Genomic DNA, 14,073 nt, shown 5'->3' on the forward strand with positions numbered 1-14,073 from the left:
TTTCTTTTTCTTTTTTTTTAACTTCTTAAATTGTATAGTATAACATATATACAAAGCAAAGAAATAAAAAAGCAATACTTTTCAAGTAGTTAAAGGACAGATCCCAGAGTTTTTCATGGGCTACCATGTGATCCGCTCAGGTTTTTTCTTCTAGCTGCTCCAGAATATAGGAAGCTAGAGTGTTTAAATATTTTTTAATCAAAATTGACTTTTTAATCTTCTTTTTTTGTGAGAAATAACATATATAAAAAGACTATAAATTTCAAAGCACAGCATCCCAATTAGTTGCAGAACATAATTCAGAGTTTGACATGGGTTACAATTTTGCAATTTTAGGTTTTTACTTCTAGCTGCTCTAAAGTACTTGAGACTAAAAGAGCTATCGATTTAATGATTCAGTACTCATATTCATTTGTTAGGTCCTATCTTCTATGTAAAATCCCACCATCACCTTCGATCTTTCCATTCCTCTCCTTAGGGGTGCTTGGGCTATGGCGATTCTAAATTTTTCATATTGGAAAGGTCTGTCGCTAATATGGGTAGGGAGATGGAAATTGCTGATGTTCTGGAGATGCTGGGCCTTCTAGGTTTCAGGATTTATCTGGACCAGGGAATCATCTGGAGGTTGTAGGTTTCTAGAAAGTTACTCTACTGCATGAAACCCTTGTGGAAACTTATATATTACCCTAGGTGTTCTTTATTATTGGCTGGAATGGTCCTGGTTGGGTGTTGGCAGGTTATGATAGGTAGCAGGGTCTAACTGAAACTTGCATAAGAGCAACCTCCAGAGTAGCCTCTTGACTGTATTTGAACTCTCTTGCCATTGATACTTTATTAAATAAATTACACTTCTTTTCCCCCTTTGGTTAGGATGGAATTGTTGATCCCACAGTGCCAGGTTGGGATTCATCCCTGGGAGTCATCTGCCACGTTATCAGGGAGACTTTCACCCCTGGATGTCATGTCCCACGTAGGGGGGAGGGCAATGATTTCACTTGCAGAGGTGGGCTTAGAGAGACTGAGGCCACATCTGAGTAACAAAAGAAGTCCTTCAGAAGCAATGTTTAGGCATGTCTATAGGTAGTTTAAGCTTCTCCTTTACCTATGAAAGCTTCACAGGAGTAAGCCTCCTGATTGAGGGCATGGTCTATTGATTTGGGTGTCCCTAAAATTTGACACAGAGTCAAGGGATTCTGTGATGGTGAGGTTTAATAGGTCCATATTCTTTCTCCCATCTCTCAGGGGACTTTGCCAATACTTTTTGATTATCTACTTAATGTACTCTAGGATGTTTCCAGGCATTACAATAATCTTTTCAGGATTAAAGGACCTCTTTTTTGTTCCAGGCTCTCTGTGTTTCAATTGTTCAGATGAGCTATACAGATAGGTTGAATTAGATTATGCACTACAGAAAATTTCACTTCCAGACCAAATATATCTTTCTTCCATTGGTCTCAAAGAATATGTGTGGTTCTAAAGTAGAGACACTATCTTCCTTACCCCTATGTTCTAAATTACTTTAGCTCCAATCTTTTCAGATTTGTTGTTATCTCTAAATATCAGGTTATATATATATAAAAAAGAGCCTCTCAAAATCCAGAAATAATAATCACCACTCTGGACTTAATGTGTCTGCTCTAAAAGCTTACAATCTAGACCCCTTTTCCCATATAATCGTTTTCTAAAGGTGACCACACCATTCTTGTTCTTTTGTTTCTGGCTTATTTGTCTCGCCAAATGTCCTGGATATTCATTTACATCATTGCATGCCTCACGACTTTGTTCCTTTTTGTCACAGCAAAGCCTTCATTCATAAGAATACGCCATTGTTCACTAATCTACTTCTCTGTCAGTGCATCCTTCAGCCACCTGCATTCATTGTGCATCATGCAGAGGGCCCAAAGTCCATGGTCTATCAATATACTCAATTTTAGATAATTTCATTGTTCCCAGAGAAAGAAACCAATAAACCATCCTCGCCAAATAGGAAATCTAAACCTCCTCTTAACTCTTGTCCCTCCCCCCATTATTTACCTCTGCTGTTGCTGTGGTAGTGCTGACGGTTTGCGTTTGAACATAGCTCATAGCATGCAATAGCAGTTTTCCCACTGTGCCCTGGACTTAAACACTCTTTATACAAGAATCATATCTTTGAAGTAATTCTTGTGAGAACTAATTCTTATTTCTAGGGTTAATCAGTGAGATACATAGGTCTATACAACCCTTTTCAATCTTGTTCGTCTACAATATGGTAACATTACATATAGACCCATTAGAGACTACCTTTACTCCTATCTACTCCCTTACATTTGAGTTCAACGTTTAACAAATTAAACGTTTTGCCAGTCTCTGGCTTCTATCTATCTCTAAGTCACCTATATTCTGTATTATAAGACTCTGATTATACCTTTATGCTGGTCATAAAAATGGAATCATACAGTATCTATCCTATTGTGTCTGGCTAATTTCACTCAGCATTATGTCCTTAAGGCTCACCCACCTTGTCATGTGCTTCAGGACATCATTTTGTCTTACTGCTGCATAATATTCCATCATATGTATATGCCACATTTTGTTGATCCACTCTTCTGTTGATGGGCATATGGCTTGTTCCATCTTTTGGCGATTGTGAATAATGCTGCTATGAACATTGGTGTGCAAATGTCTGTTTGTGTCATTGCTATCAGCTCTTCTGGGTATACACCAAGTAGTGCTATTGCTGGGTCATAGGGCAACTTGATATTAAGTTTCCTAAGAAATTGCCAAACAGTCTTCCATACTGGATGCACCATTATACATTCACACCAACAGTGCATAAGTGTCCCACTTTCTCCACATCCTCCCCAACATTTATACTTTCCTGTTTGTTTAGTAGTAGCCATTTTTTAGAAGATAACAACATACAAACACGAACATTCTTGCCATATGATCATTCCATTCTTGGTATATAATCAATATCTCACAGTATCACCACATAGTTGTATATTCATCACCATGACCACCTCCCAGAACATTTGCATCAATCCAGAAAATGAAATAAAGAGAAAAAAGAAAAAAATTCATACATACCATATCCCTACCCCTCCTCCTCACCGATCATCAGTATTTCAATTTACTAAGCTTATTCTAACATTTGTTCCCCCTATTATTTAGTTATTTTAATCCATATGTTTTACTCATCTGTCAAAAAGGTAGATAAAAGAAGCATCAGACACAAGGTTTTCACAATCACCCAGTCACATTGTGAAAGCTATATCATTGTACAATCATCTTCAAGAAACATGGCTACTGGAACACAGCTCTACATTTTCAGCCGATTCCCTCCAGCTTCTCCATTACACCTTAACTAACAAGGTGGTATCTATATAATGTATAAAAATAATCTCCAGGATAACCTCTCGATTCTGGAATCTCTCAGCCATTGACAATTTATTTTGTCTCATTTCACTCTCCCTCCTTTGGGTTGAGAAGGTTTTCTCAATCCCTTGATGCTGAGTCCCAGCTCATACTAGGATTTCTGTCCCACTTTGCCAGGAAGGTTCACACCCCTGGGAGTCATGTCCCATGTAGAGGGGGGGAGGCAATGAGTTTGCTTGCCCTGTTGGCTAAGAGAGAGAGGCCACATCTGAGCAACAAAAGAGGTTCTCTTGGGGTGACTCTTAGGCGTAATTTTAAGAAGGCTTAGCCTCTCCTTTGAGGGTTTAAGTTTCATAAAAACAAACCCCAATATTTAGGGCTCAGCCTATTGCTTTGGTTGTTCCCACTGCTTGTGAGAATATCAGGAATTCTCCACTTGGGAAAGCTGAATTTTCCCCTTTTCTTGCCATTCACCCAAGGGGATTTTGCAAAATATTTTTATTCACTGTTCATATCAGTCTGGGATTTATTGGGGCATCACTCTGAACAAACCTACAAAATCTCATGCCCTACTCAAGGTTCTATGTACTTATGGTGTTCAATTAAGCGGGCCACATAAGTTATATTAGGAAATGTGCTAGTCAAAGTATAAATTTTGTACAAAATAAACATTTTTTTACTTTAGTCTCACACATAAGTTAAAATCTTAAAATATGAATTACCATCTATTTTCAGCACCCTGCAGTATTGACATTCCTTTGTTCTTCCTCATGCAAAAAAATTTTTAATTTTTAAATTTAGTCACTATCATTATATACTCTAGGCATTCCTAGATTATACTATCTCAGTCTTTATCATCTATCCTTCCTTCTGGTTTCATGTGTGCCCCCAGGACTCCTCCCTCTATTTTCTCACATTCAGCTTTATTCAGTGTTCTAACATTATTGTATTACAGTTAGGTAATATTGTGCTATTCATTTCTGAATTTTTATAATCAATGCTGTTGCACAATCTGTATCCCTTCAGTTCCAATTATCCAATATTTACCCTATGTCTATTTCCTGATGGTATCTCTTCTTAACTGAAATTCTCCAAGTTAATTTACTAATTTTAGTTGATATCAGTGAGACCATGCAGTATTTGTCTTTTTATTTCTGGCTAATCTCATTCAGCATAATGTCTTTAAGGTCCATGTTGTTACATACTTCATAATTTTATTCTGTCTTACAGCCATATAATATTGCATCATATATATATATATATATATATACCACAGCTTGTTTAGCCACTCACCTGTTGATATACATTTTGACTGTTTCCATCTCTTGGCAGTTGTAAATAATACTGAATAGCAGCCATTCTTATAGGTGTGAGGTGGTATCTCATTGTGGTCTTGATCTGCACTTTCCTTTTAGCCAAAGAAAATGAGCATCCTTCATGTGCTTTTGAACCGTCTGTATTTCTCTTCAGAAAAATGTCTATTCAAATCTTTAGCCCATTTTATAATTGGGTTGTTTCTTCTTTTGTTGTTGATTTGTATGATTTCTTTGTATAGAAAGGAAATCAAACCTTTGTCCAATATGATTTCCAGATATTTTCTCCCATTGAGTTTCCTGTCTCTTCACCTTTTTGACAATGTCTTTTGAAGTGCAGAAGCATTTGATTTTGAGAAGTTCCCATTTATCTATTTTGCCTTTTGTTCCTTGTGCTTTGGGTGTAAAGTTTAGGAAGCTACCTCCTATTACTAGATCTTGAAGATGTTTCCCTGCATTTTCTTTTAGAGGCTTTATAGTGCTAGTTCTTATATTTAGGTGTCAGATCCACTATGCATTAATTTTTGTGTAGGGTCTAAGATAGGGGTCCTCTTTCACTCTTTAGGCTATTGATATCCAATTCTTCCATGCCCAATTATTGAAAAGACTATTTTGTCCCAGTTCAGAGGATTTAGGGGCCTTGTCAAAAATCAGTTGGCCATAGATTTGCTGGTCTATTTCTGCACTCTCGATTTGATTCCATTGGTCAATGCTTCTATCTTTCTGCCAGTACCATGATGTTTTGACCACTGTGGCTTTATATTAGGTTTTAAAGTCAGAAAGTGTTAATCCTCACACTTTGTTCTTCTTTTTTAGGATGTTTTTAGTTATGCGGGGTCTCTTTCCCTTCCAGATGGATTTGCTATTTAGCTTTTCCAAATCTTCAAGGCAAGTTGTTGGAATTTTGATTGGTACTGTGCTGAATTTGTAGATCAATTTCAGGAGAATTGACATCTTAATTATATTTAGCCTTCCTATCAATGAGCAAAGACTGTCCTTCCACCTACTTAGATGCCCTTTGATTTCTTTTAGCTATGTTGCTATTTTGAATGAATTTTTTTTCCTTAACTGACTCCTCAGCTGGGTCATTGCTTGTGTATAGAAATGTCACTGATTTTTGCACTTTAATTTTATATCCTGTCACCTTGCTGAATTTGTTTATTAGATCAAGTAACTTTACTGTAGATTTCTCAGGATCTTCCATGTATAGTATATTATTTGCAAATAATGAGAGTTTTACTTCCTTTACAATTTGGATGACTTCTATTTCTTTGTCCTGCCTGATTTCTTTAGCTAGAACTTCTAGCACAATGTTGAATAATAGTGGTGAGAGTGGGCATCCTTGTCTTGTACCTGATCTTAGAGGGAATGATTTCAGTTTCTCTCCATTGAATAAAATGTGGGCTCTCAGTTTTTCATATACTCCTTTTATCATGTTGAGGTAGTTACCTTTGATTCCTATCTTTTGGAAATGTTTTTATCAGAAAAGGATGCTGAATTTTGTTGAATGCTTTTTCAGCATCAATGGAGATAATCTTGTGATTTTTCCCATTTGATTTGTTAATGTGCTGTATTACATTAATTGATTTTCTTGTGTCGAACCATCCTTGCATTCCTGGGATAAACCCATTTGGTCATGGTGAATAATCCTTTTAAATGTGCTGTTGGATTTGATTTGCTAATTTTTATTGAGAATTTTTCATATATGTTCATTAGGGAGATTGGTCTGTAGTTTTCCTTTCTTATAGCATCTTTACTCAGTTTAGGTATTAAAATGATATTCGCTTCATAAAATGAGTTAGGTAGAATTCCTTTTTTCCTCAATTTTTTTTGAAAAGTTTGAGCAGGATTGGTGTTAGTTCTTTCTGGAATGTTTGATAAAATTCCCTTGTGAAGCTATCTGGCCCTGGGCTTTTCTTTGTAGGAAGATTTTTGATGACTGATTGAATCTCTTTACTTGTGATTGGTTTGTTGAGACCTTCAATTTCTTCCTGAGTCAGTGTAGATTGTCTGTGTGTCTCCAGGAATTTGTCCATTTCATCTAAGTTGTCTAGTTGTTGGCATATAGTTGTTCATAGCATCCTTTTATGATTTCTTTTCTTTCTTCAGGGTCTGTGGTAATGCACCCCTTCTCATTTCTGATTTTGTTTATTTGCAACCTCTCTCTTTTTTCTTTGTCAGTCTTGTTAATGGAGCCATCAATTTTGTTGATTTTCTCAAAGCACTGCCTTTTGATTTTATTGATTTTTTTTGTATTTTTCTTTTGTTATCCCATTCATTTATCTCTGCTTTACTCTTGGTTATTTCTCTTCTACTCTTTGCTTTAGGGTTAGCTTGCTACTCTTTCTCAAGTTCCTCCAGATTTGCTGTTAAGTCCTCAATTTTTGCTCTTTCTTGTTTTTTAATATAGGCATTTAGGGCAATAAATTTCTCTCTCAGTACAGACATTGCCACATCCCATAAGTTCTGATAAGTTGCATTCTCATTTTCATTCCTCTCCAGATAGCTACTGATTTGTCTAGCAATTTTTTCTTTGACCCACTGATTGTTTAAGAGTGTTTTATTTAATCTCTGTATATTTGTGAATGTTCTCATTCTTTGGTAGTTATTGGGATCTGGCTTCATACCATTGTGATCAGAGAGAGTGCCTTGAATGATTTCAATATTTTTAAATTTATAAAAACCTGTTTTGTGCCCCAGCATATGATCTATCCTGGAGGATGTTCCATGAGCACTAGAGAATAATGTGTAACCTTTTGCTTTTGGGGTGCAATGACACAATATATGTCTGTTAGATCTAATTCATTTATCAAGTTATTTAACTTCTCTATTTCCTTGTTGATATTCTGTCTGGCTGTTCTATCTATAGAGAGGAGTGGTGTATCAAAGTCTCCTATTATTGTTGAAACATCAATCACTCCCTTCAGTTTTGCCAATGTCTGTCTCATGTAATTTGGTGCTCCTTGATCAGGAGCATAAACATTTATGATAATTATATGTTCTTGGTGAATTGACCCTTTAATTAGTATATAGTGTCCTTTGTCTCTTATGATGTCTTTACATGTAAAGTCCATTTTGTCCAACATTAGTATAGCTACTCCTGCTTTCTTTTGGTTACAACTTACATGGAAAATCTTTTTCCATCCTTTTACTTTCAATCTATTTTTATCCTTGTGTCTAAGATGAGTCTCTTGTAAGCAGCATATAGCTGGATTATGTTTTTTAACCCATTCTGCCAATCTGTATCTTTTAACTGGTAAGTTTAGTCCATTAACATTCAAAGTTATTACTGAAAAGGCATTTCTTGATTCCATCATCTTATCTTTTTTATTTTATTTGCCAAATTTATATATTCTTTTCCCTTTTTCTCTTTGTATTATTTAAATTACCCTTAGTGGTACTCTTCAGTTCTGTGCCCTCCTCCAGACCATCCTCTCCTGTCTTTTTTTTTTTTTTCAGCTGGAAAAACTACTTTTAATATTTCTTATAGCACTGGTCTCTTGTTGAGAAATTATTTCACACCTTCTTTGTCTGTGAAAACTTTAATCTCTCCCTCAATTTTGAAGGGAATTTTGGCTGTGTAAAGAATTCTTAGTTGGAAATCTTTTTCTTTCAGTATCTTGAATATATCATACCACTGCCTTCTTGCCTCCAGGGTGCTAGTTGAGTAGTCTGAACTCAGTCTTATTTGATCTCCTTTGTATGTAGTAGATTGTTTTTCTCTTGCCGCTTTCAGGATTTTCTGCTTCTCTTCAACATTTGACAGGCTGATTATTATGTGTCTTCAGGCAGGCCTATTTGGATTTATTCTGTTTGGAGTTCACTGGGAGTCTTTAATTTGCATATTTATGTCCTCTATGAGGGTTGGGAAGTTTTCCTGCATTATTTACCTCAACCATTATATATATATATATATATATATATATATATATATATATATATATATATATATATATATATATATATATATATATATATATACACTTCCTAGCCCTTTACTCCTCTCTTCTCTTTCTGGGATACCAATGATTCTGTTATTTGCATACTTTGTTTTGTCCATCATTTCCTGGAGTTCCAATACAAAATTTTCCCTGCTTTTTTCCCATTTGCTGTTTTGAGTTTTCGAAGTCAATTATCCTATCTTCTATATCACTTATTCTTTCTTCTGTCTCTTCAAATCTGGTGTTGTGTGCATCTAGTACATTTTTTATTTGGTCAGCAGAGTCTTTAATCTCTGTGATATCTGCTATTTTTCTCTTTATTCTTTCAAATTCCTCTTTATGCTCTTCTACTGTCTTCTTGATCTCCTTTATGTCATTTGCTATTCCACTTATTTTATTAAGTATGAACGTCTTTCATTAGTTGTTCCAATGTCTGTGTCTCCTCTGGTATTTTAATTTGGTCATTAGGTAAGGCTATATCTGTCTGCATTTTGATATGCTTAGTGAACTTCTGCTGTTTTTGTGGTACATATGTATCTTGATTGATTCAATTTGGGTATTGATTTCTTTCAGTAGTCTAAGGTCTTGTGTTTGCAAGATGGTTGTACAGCAGGAAGCAGGGCACTGGGTAGGGCACTCAGTGTGGAGATTTGTTTCAGGGCAGGTATAGGCACATGTTGAAGATATCACACTGATGCTTGTGTACTTGGGTGCCCAGTCGCCAGGGAGGATGTAGCTGTGCAGGTGCCCTGGTCTGGGGGGCGTAACACTGGTGTGCACTGGTCTAAGGCATAGGGGTCTTTGTGTATATGAATAGAGCCATGGCAGCAGGTCAGCATAATATCTTTGTGGATTGGGCATAGATGTGACCCTGCTGCAGAGGTTGGCATTTTCTCAGAGCTGGGAAGTGAAGCTGAAGGCTGTGTACATGTGTGGTTCTAGGACTGCTGTAAAGTGTAGTTCCCAGAGCTGAATGATGTTGTTGGCAGCCCATGTGCATGCATGGGCTTGGGAGTGCTATAAATGTGTGCAGATGTGCAGAGCTTGGGGGATGGTTTGAGGCTGTATGACACTATGGGCAGGGGGCAGAGGTAACCTACGAATGGAGGTTAGCACCTGCAGCCTTTATGTGCTGGCAACAGCCTGGAGGGAACAGGGAGGGGGAGGTAGTGCTCGGGAAAGGTGCAGGAGAGGTGGGTTGGGTTGCACTTGGGGTGGGGGTGGGGGGTCAGGTATGTGCACTGGGGGCTGGTGAGGTGGGTGTGCCTGGAGTGTAGGGAATGGGAGCAGGTGACGAGATTCAGGTGCATGGAGTATGGGGTGAGTTGCCAGTCATGGGGCTGTGCTGAAGAGCCTACTACACCCAAGGAACACAGCCTGGCTTACTCCCTAGTCCTGTGCTTCCATCCATGCACTCCAGTGGGTTTTGCGGCTCCATGCCTCCATGCCAGATTCCAGGCCTCTGCCTCTGTTCCTCAGCCTCTACAACCAGGGCTGAACCGTGTGCTGCAAAAGACTCTCCCAGATCAGCCACACTCCCTTATCACTACCTCAGTCGCCCTCCTGTCCCTTTTCTAAATTTTCTGTGGTGCAGGGCTAATCTCAAGCTCCCTGCTCTGCTCTTTACAAGAGAATCTTTTGTCTCTGACCCAGGAATCTTATTTTTTTCTGCCAGCACTTACCAAATTGTGGCAGACTAACAAGCACGATAAACGCTCAGACATTTAGTTCTTGACACCACTGTTAATTAAATAACTCAAGTACATGTTCTAATGATAGTAGGATATTGCACATTAAGATTCTGTACAAATCACTGGGGACTGAAGAGTCAGTTCGGCCATTAGCAGCATCTTGGAAACCTCTGGGTATAGTCTTATTTGTCTCATTACCACACCCTTCTATCTTACTGAACAATAAAGATCAGAGTGTGGGTCTTGGGAAATATGTGCATAAATGTGAATTCTAACATACAATATAGGCTCATCATATATCATTACATTATGAGCTTCTTGGGCTTCCATTACATAAAGAAAAAATATATGAGAAAGACCTTAGAAACTAAGCATTGACTTGACTATACTTGCATAATGCCAGTTAAATAGCGTGTTAAAAATTAAAATGTCATTAAACAAGCAATTTGATGTTACATTAGTAATACATAGTAGAATGATGGAGAGCAACCTTTTTAAAAAGAAGTGATTATAGGTAAGAATTAATTTTGTGTATAATACAGTAAATTAGAATTCCACAAGAAATTTCAGAGAATTGCTTTATTATTGAATATGCTACCATTAATTGTGAAAGCCAAAATGACTGATATTTACTGCAGGTAGGATTATATATAGTTTTTTCTCACTCTTCTTTACATTTGGCATTAATGCATTTCTTCTGGATAATGTTATGATTAGCTGTTAATTGTAATATTACCTAGACTTAATATTTTGGTTTGCTAAACCTACTGGAATGCAATATACCAGAAATGGGTTGGCATTTATAAACGGGATTTATTCACTTACAAATTCACAGTTCTAAGAGCATGAAAATGTCTAAATTAAAGCATCAAGAGGAAGCTACCTGCTCTGAGGGAAGGCTGCTGGTATCTGGGGTTCCTTCGTCCCATGGGAGGCATTTGGCTTGCATCTGTTGGTCCTTTGCTCTTGGGTTCCCTTGTTTTCAGCTTCTGATTCCAGTGTCTGTCTTGCTTAGCTTCTGTGGTCATTTCTCCCTCTCTAAATTCTCTCTCTCTCTGTTTGTCTGCCTTTTATCCTCTCATTAAATGCTCCTGAAAAGTATTAAGACACACAATGAATTGGGTGGGCCCCAACCCAGTTGCAACAGCATAATAAATAGATCCCATCCACTGGATGAGTTAGAAGAACATGGCTTTTTCTGAGGTACATAACAGCTCCAAACTATCAAATTTAGACTGTGTGTTCTGTATCTTTTATGTTCCTCAGTAATTCAGTGTTGCACAAAGTGCAGAGTCTCAGCAAAGTCACAAGGAGATGCTGTAATTTTGAAATGACTATCGACTTGGCACCAGTGCAATAGTGTATCTCAGTGTAGGTATTTCTGTGCTATTGCTTTATCAAATTCAATAGCTGTTTATTCAAATGATAGAAAAGTACTCTATTTTTTTATATTTATGGTGTCTTTTTTCTGTATAAAGCTTTACTATTTTTAATCAATATTCAAAAAGTAATGGCTCAATGGCTTTATTAACCTTTTGTTCAACTTTCCTCCATCTAATTAAAACATTTACTAAATGATAATCTATTCTATTTTCACTATAATTTTGAGAGAAAAGTTTCTTGTGATCCACCTTTTGCATAGTAAATAGTAAGAAGCCACAATTAGCATACAAATATGCAGCTTACAAAGCAGAAATATTCAATTTTATTGTTCTAATGTTTTTTATATTCAAACAAATTTAAGGTGATTTGAGCACGTCTACTACTCTGTGGGCTGTGACCACAAAGTACATTTTATACAAATTGATTGATCTGATATAGACAGCACGTTATTTGAAAGCAAACTTAGAACCTGTTGAACAGAGGGTCTAATGGAGCCTAAGACAAAGAATGCCACTTTCACCAAAACATAAATTCCATGATGACAGAGAACTTTTCTGGTTGATTTACTTATCCTCATTGACTTCAATAGTGCAATAGAGTAGGTGTTCAATAAATAGCTTGTGAATTAAATAATGAATGAATGAATCTTGGCCATGAATGTGATATACTTATAAAGAAGAAAGTAAGGTATTTTATAGAGGAGTTGATCTGTGAGGCAAACGTCTGTACTTATCACACTGTTTCATTATATCCAAAAGTCTTATTACTGTTTATAAATTTTGTATACTTACTTTTTTACTGTCTATCTCCTCCCCTAGATTAGAAATTCCATGAGAAAAGATAGCTTGTCTGTCTTGTGCAGAGCAGCGACCTGTAAAATCCAAGCATTGTCTGTCACATGCTACAAAGTAGGCATGAAATATCTGTCTGTTGAATGAAATATATTTTATTATGAATTAAGTACATCTATAAAGTATAAAATGGCAAACTGTAAGATAAGTTAAATCTTTTTTTTTTTTTTTTACAATGATGAGACTCTATGATGATGAAGACTCATCATGGGGCATTTGTATATGCTCAATGTGTGAGGCCAGGCTATGGAAGTCATTTCCTATAATGAGCTGGAACCTGTCAATGCACCTTGAATTCCTGTGGGGATTTAAGATTTCTGGAGGATGCTGATAAATCTTGGTTTTGGCGGATGTTAATCTCAGGATTTCAGGAGTCTTTCAGGCATATGGAATGACCTAGGAAAGATACATTATAGCTCAAAGAGATAATTTAAATGGATTGAGATATAATATGACTGTCACTACTATATTTATGTAAATTGTTATGTTCATTATTAGTAACAATGTTACTAGTGGTAGTAGTAGTTAGTATTGATGATGGCTGGCATATGTGAAAGACACTTAAAATATTTACCAAATGAATAAAAGGCCTGCCATTTTTCCAGGAATATGGATTTGAAGTACCTTTTATTATTCTGAGAAGTTTTAATAGCAAAGCCAAACTTTCTGGTCCTCCCTAAATTACAGAGATTGGAACACTAACTTAAACTTTGAGAGGACATCTGGAGCTAATCTGTTCTAACCCTTTCCAAGAGATAGCCATCAGACATTTGTGTACAAACTTGACCTCCCAGACAAAAAGAAAGCTCACAAATATTTCCATTTATGCATTACCCAGTTTCTATTTCAATTAAAGAGGCAGGGTTTCCCCAGGGAGCAACAAGTTAGAGTGATATTTACAGAAATTCAATGGTAGTAGTTTTTACAGAATTGTCCCAATTATATGGGACTGAAAACTCTCTCCGAACTTACAAGACCTGGTAATAACACACAATGCGAGGTTAGGAATGTACAATAGAGGAATAGATTTGGCTGAAGAACCAGGCCTCGTTATCTGATGATACAGGAGGAGATGAATTTGTAGCTATGGTCACTAGGTGGTTTGTGAGTGGAGGAAAATTTTGCTATAACAATAACTTTTGCTTTGCTCCTGTCTTCCACCTAATTATTCACCAGGACCTGTCAATTCCACGTCTAAATATTTCTTGAATCGTCTTTCTCTTTTCTTTCCCTATTTCATTCCCTTAGTTCATTCTATTTTGCCTTAATTGTAGCAAGGCCATTCTAATGGCTTTCTCTATCTGTAATCCCTTTCCTATCTTCAGTCTTATTCTTCTCAAATCCAATCTCCACACAATAGCCTAAAGAATCTCTTTAGTACTGTAGCCTTATCAAATCACAGCACACTAGCCCCCTTGCACAAAACACTCTATGATTTTTCATTGCTTTTTATGAAGAAACAAAACATACACAGACACATAAGACACGCATACACAAACAGGCACATGTAATTTTAGGCAAAAGATAACTATCAGCC

Source organism: Tamandua tetradactyla, chromosome X (genome assembly GCF_023851605.1).
Source record: "Tamandua tetradactyla isolate mTamTet1 chromosome X, mTamTet1.pri, whole genome shotgun sequence".
Classification (NCBI taxonomy): domain Eukaryota; kingdom Metazoa; phylum Chordata; class Mammalia; order Pilosa; family Myrmecophagidae; genus Tamandua; species Tamandua tetradactyla.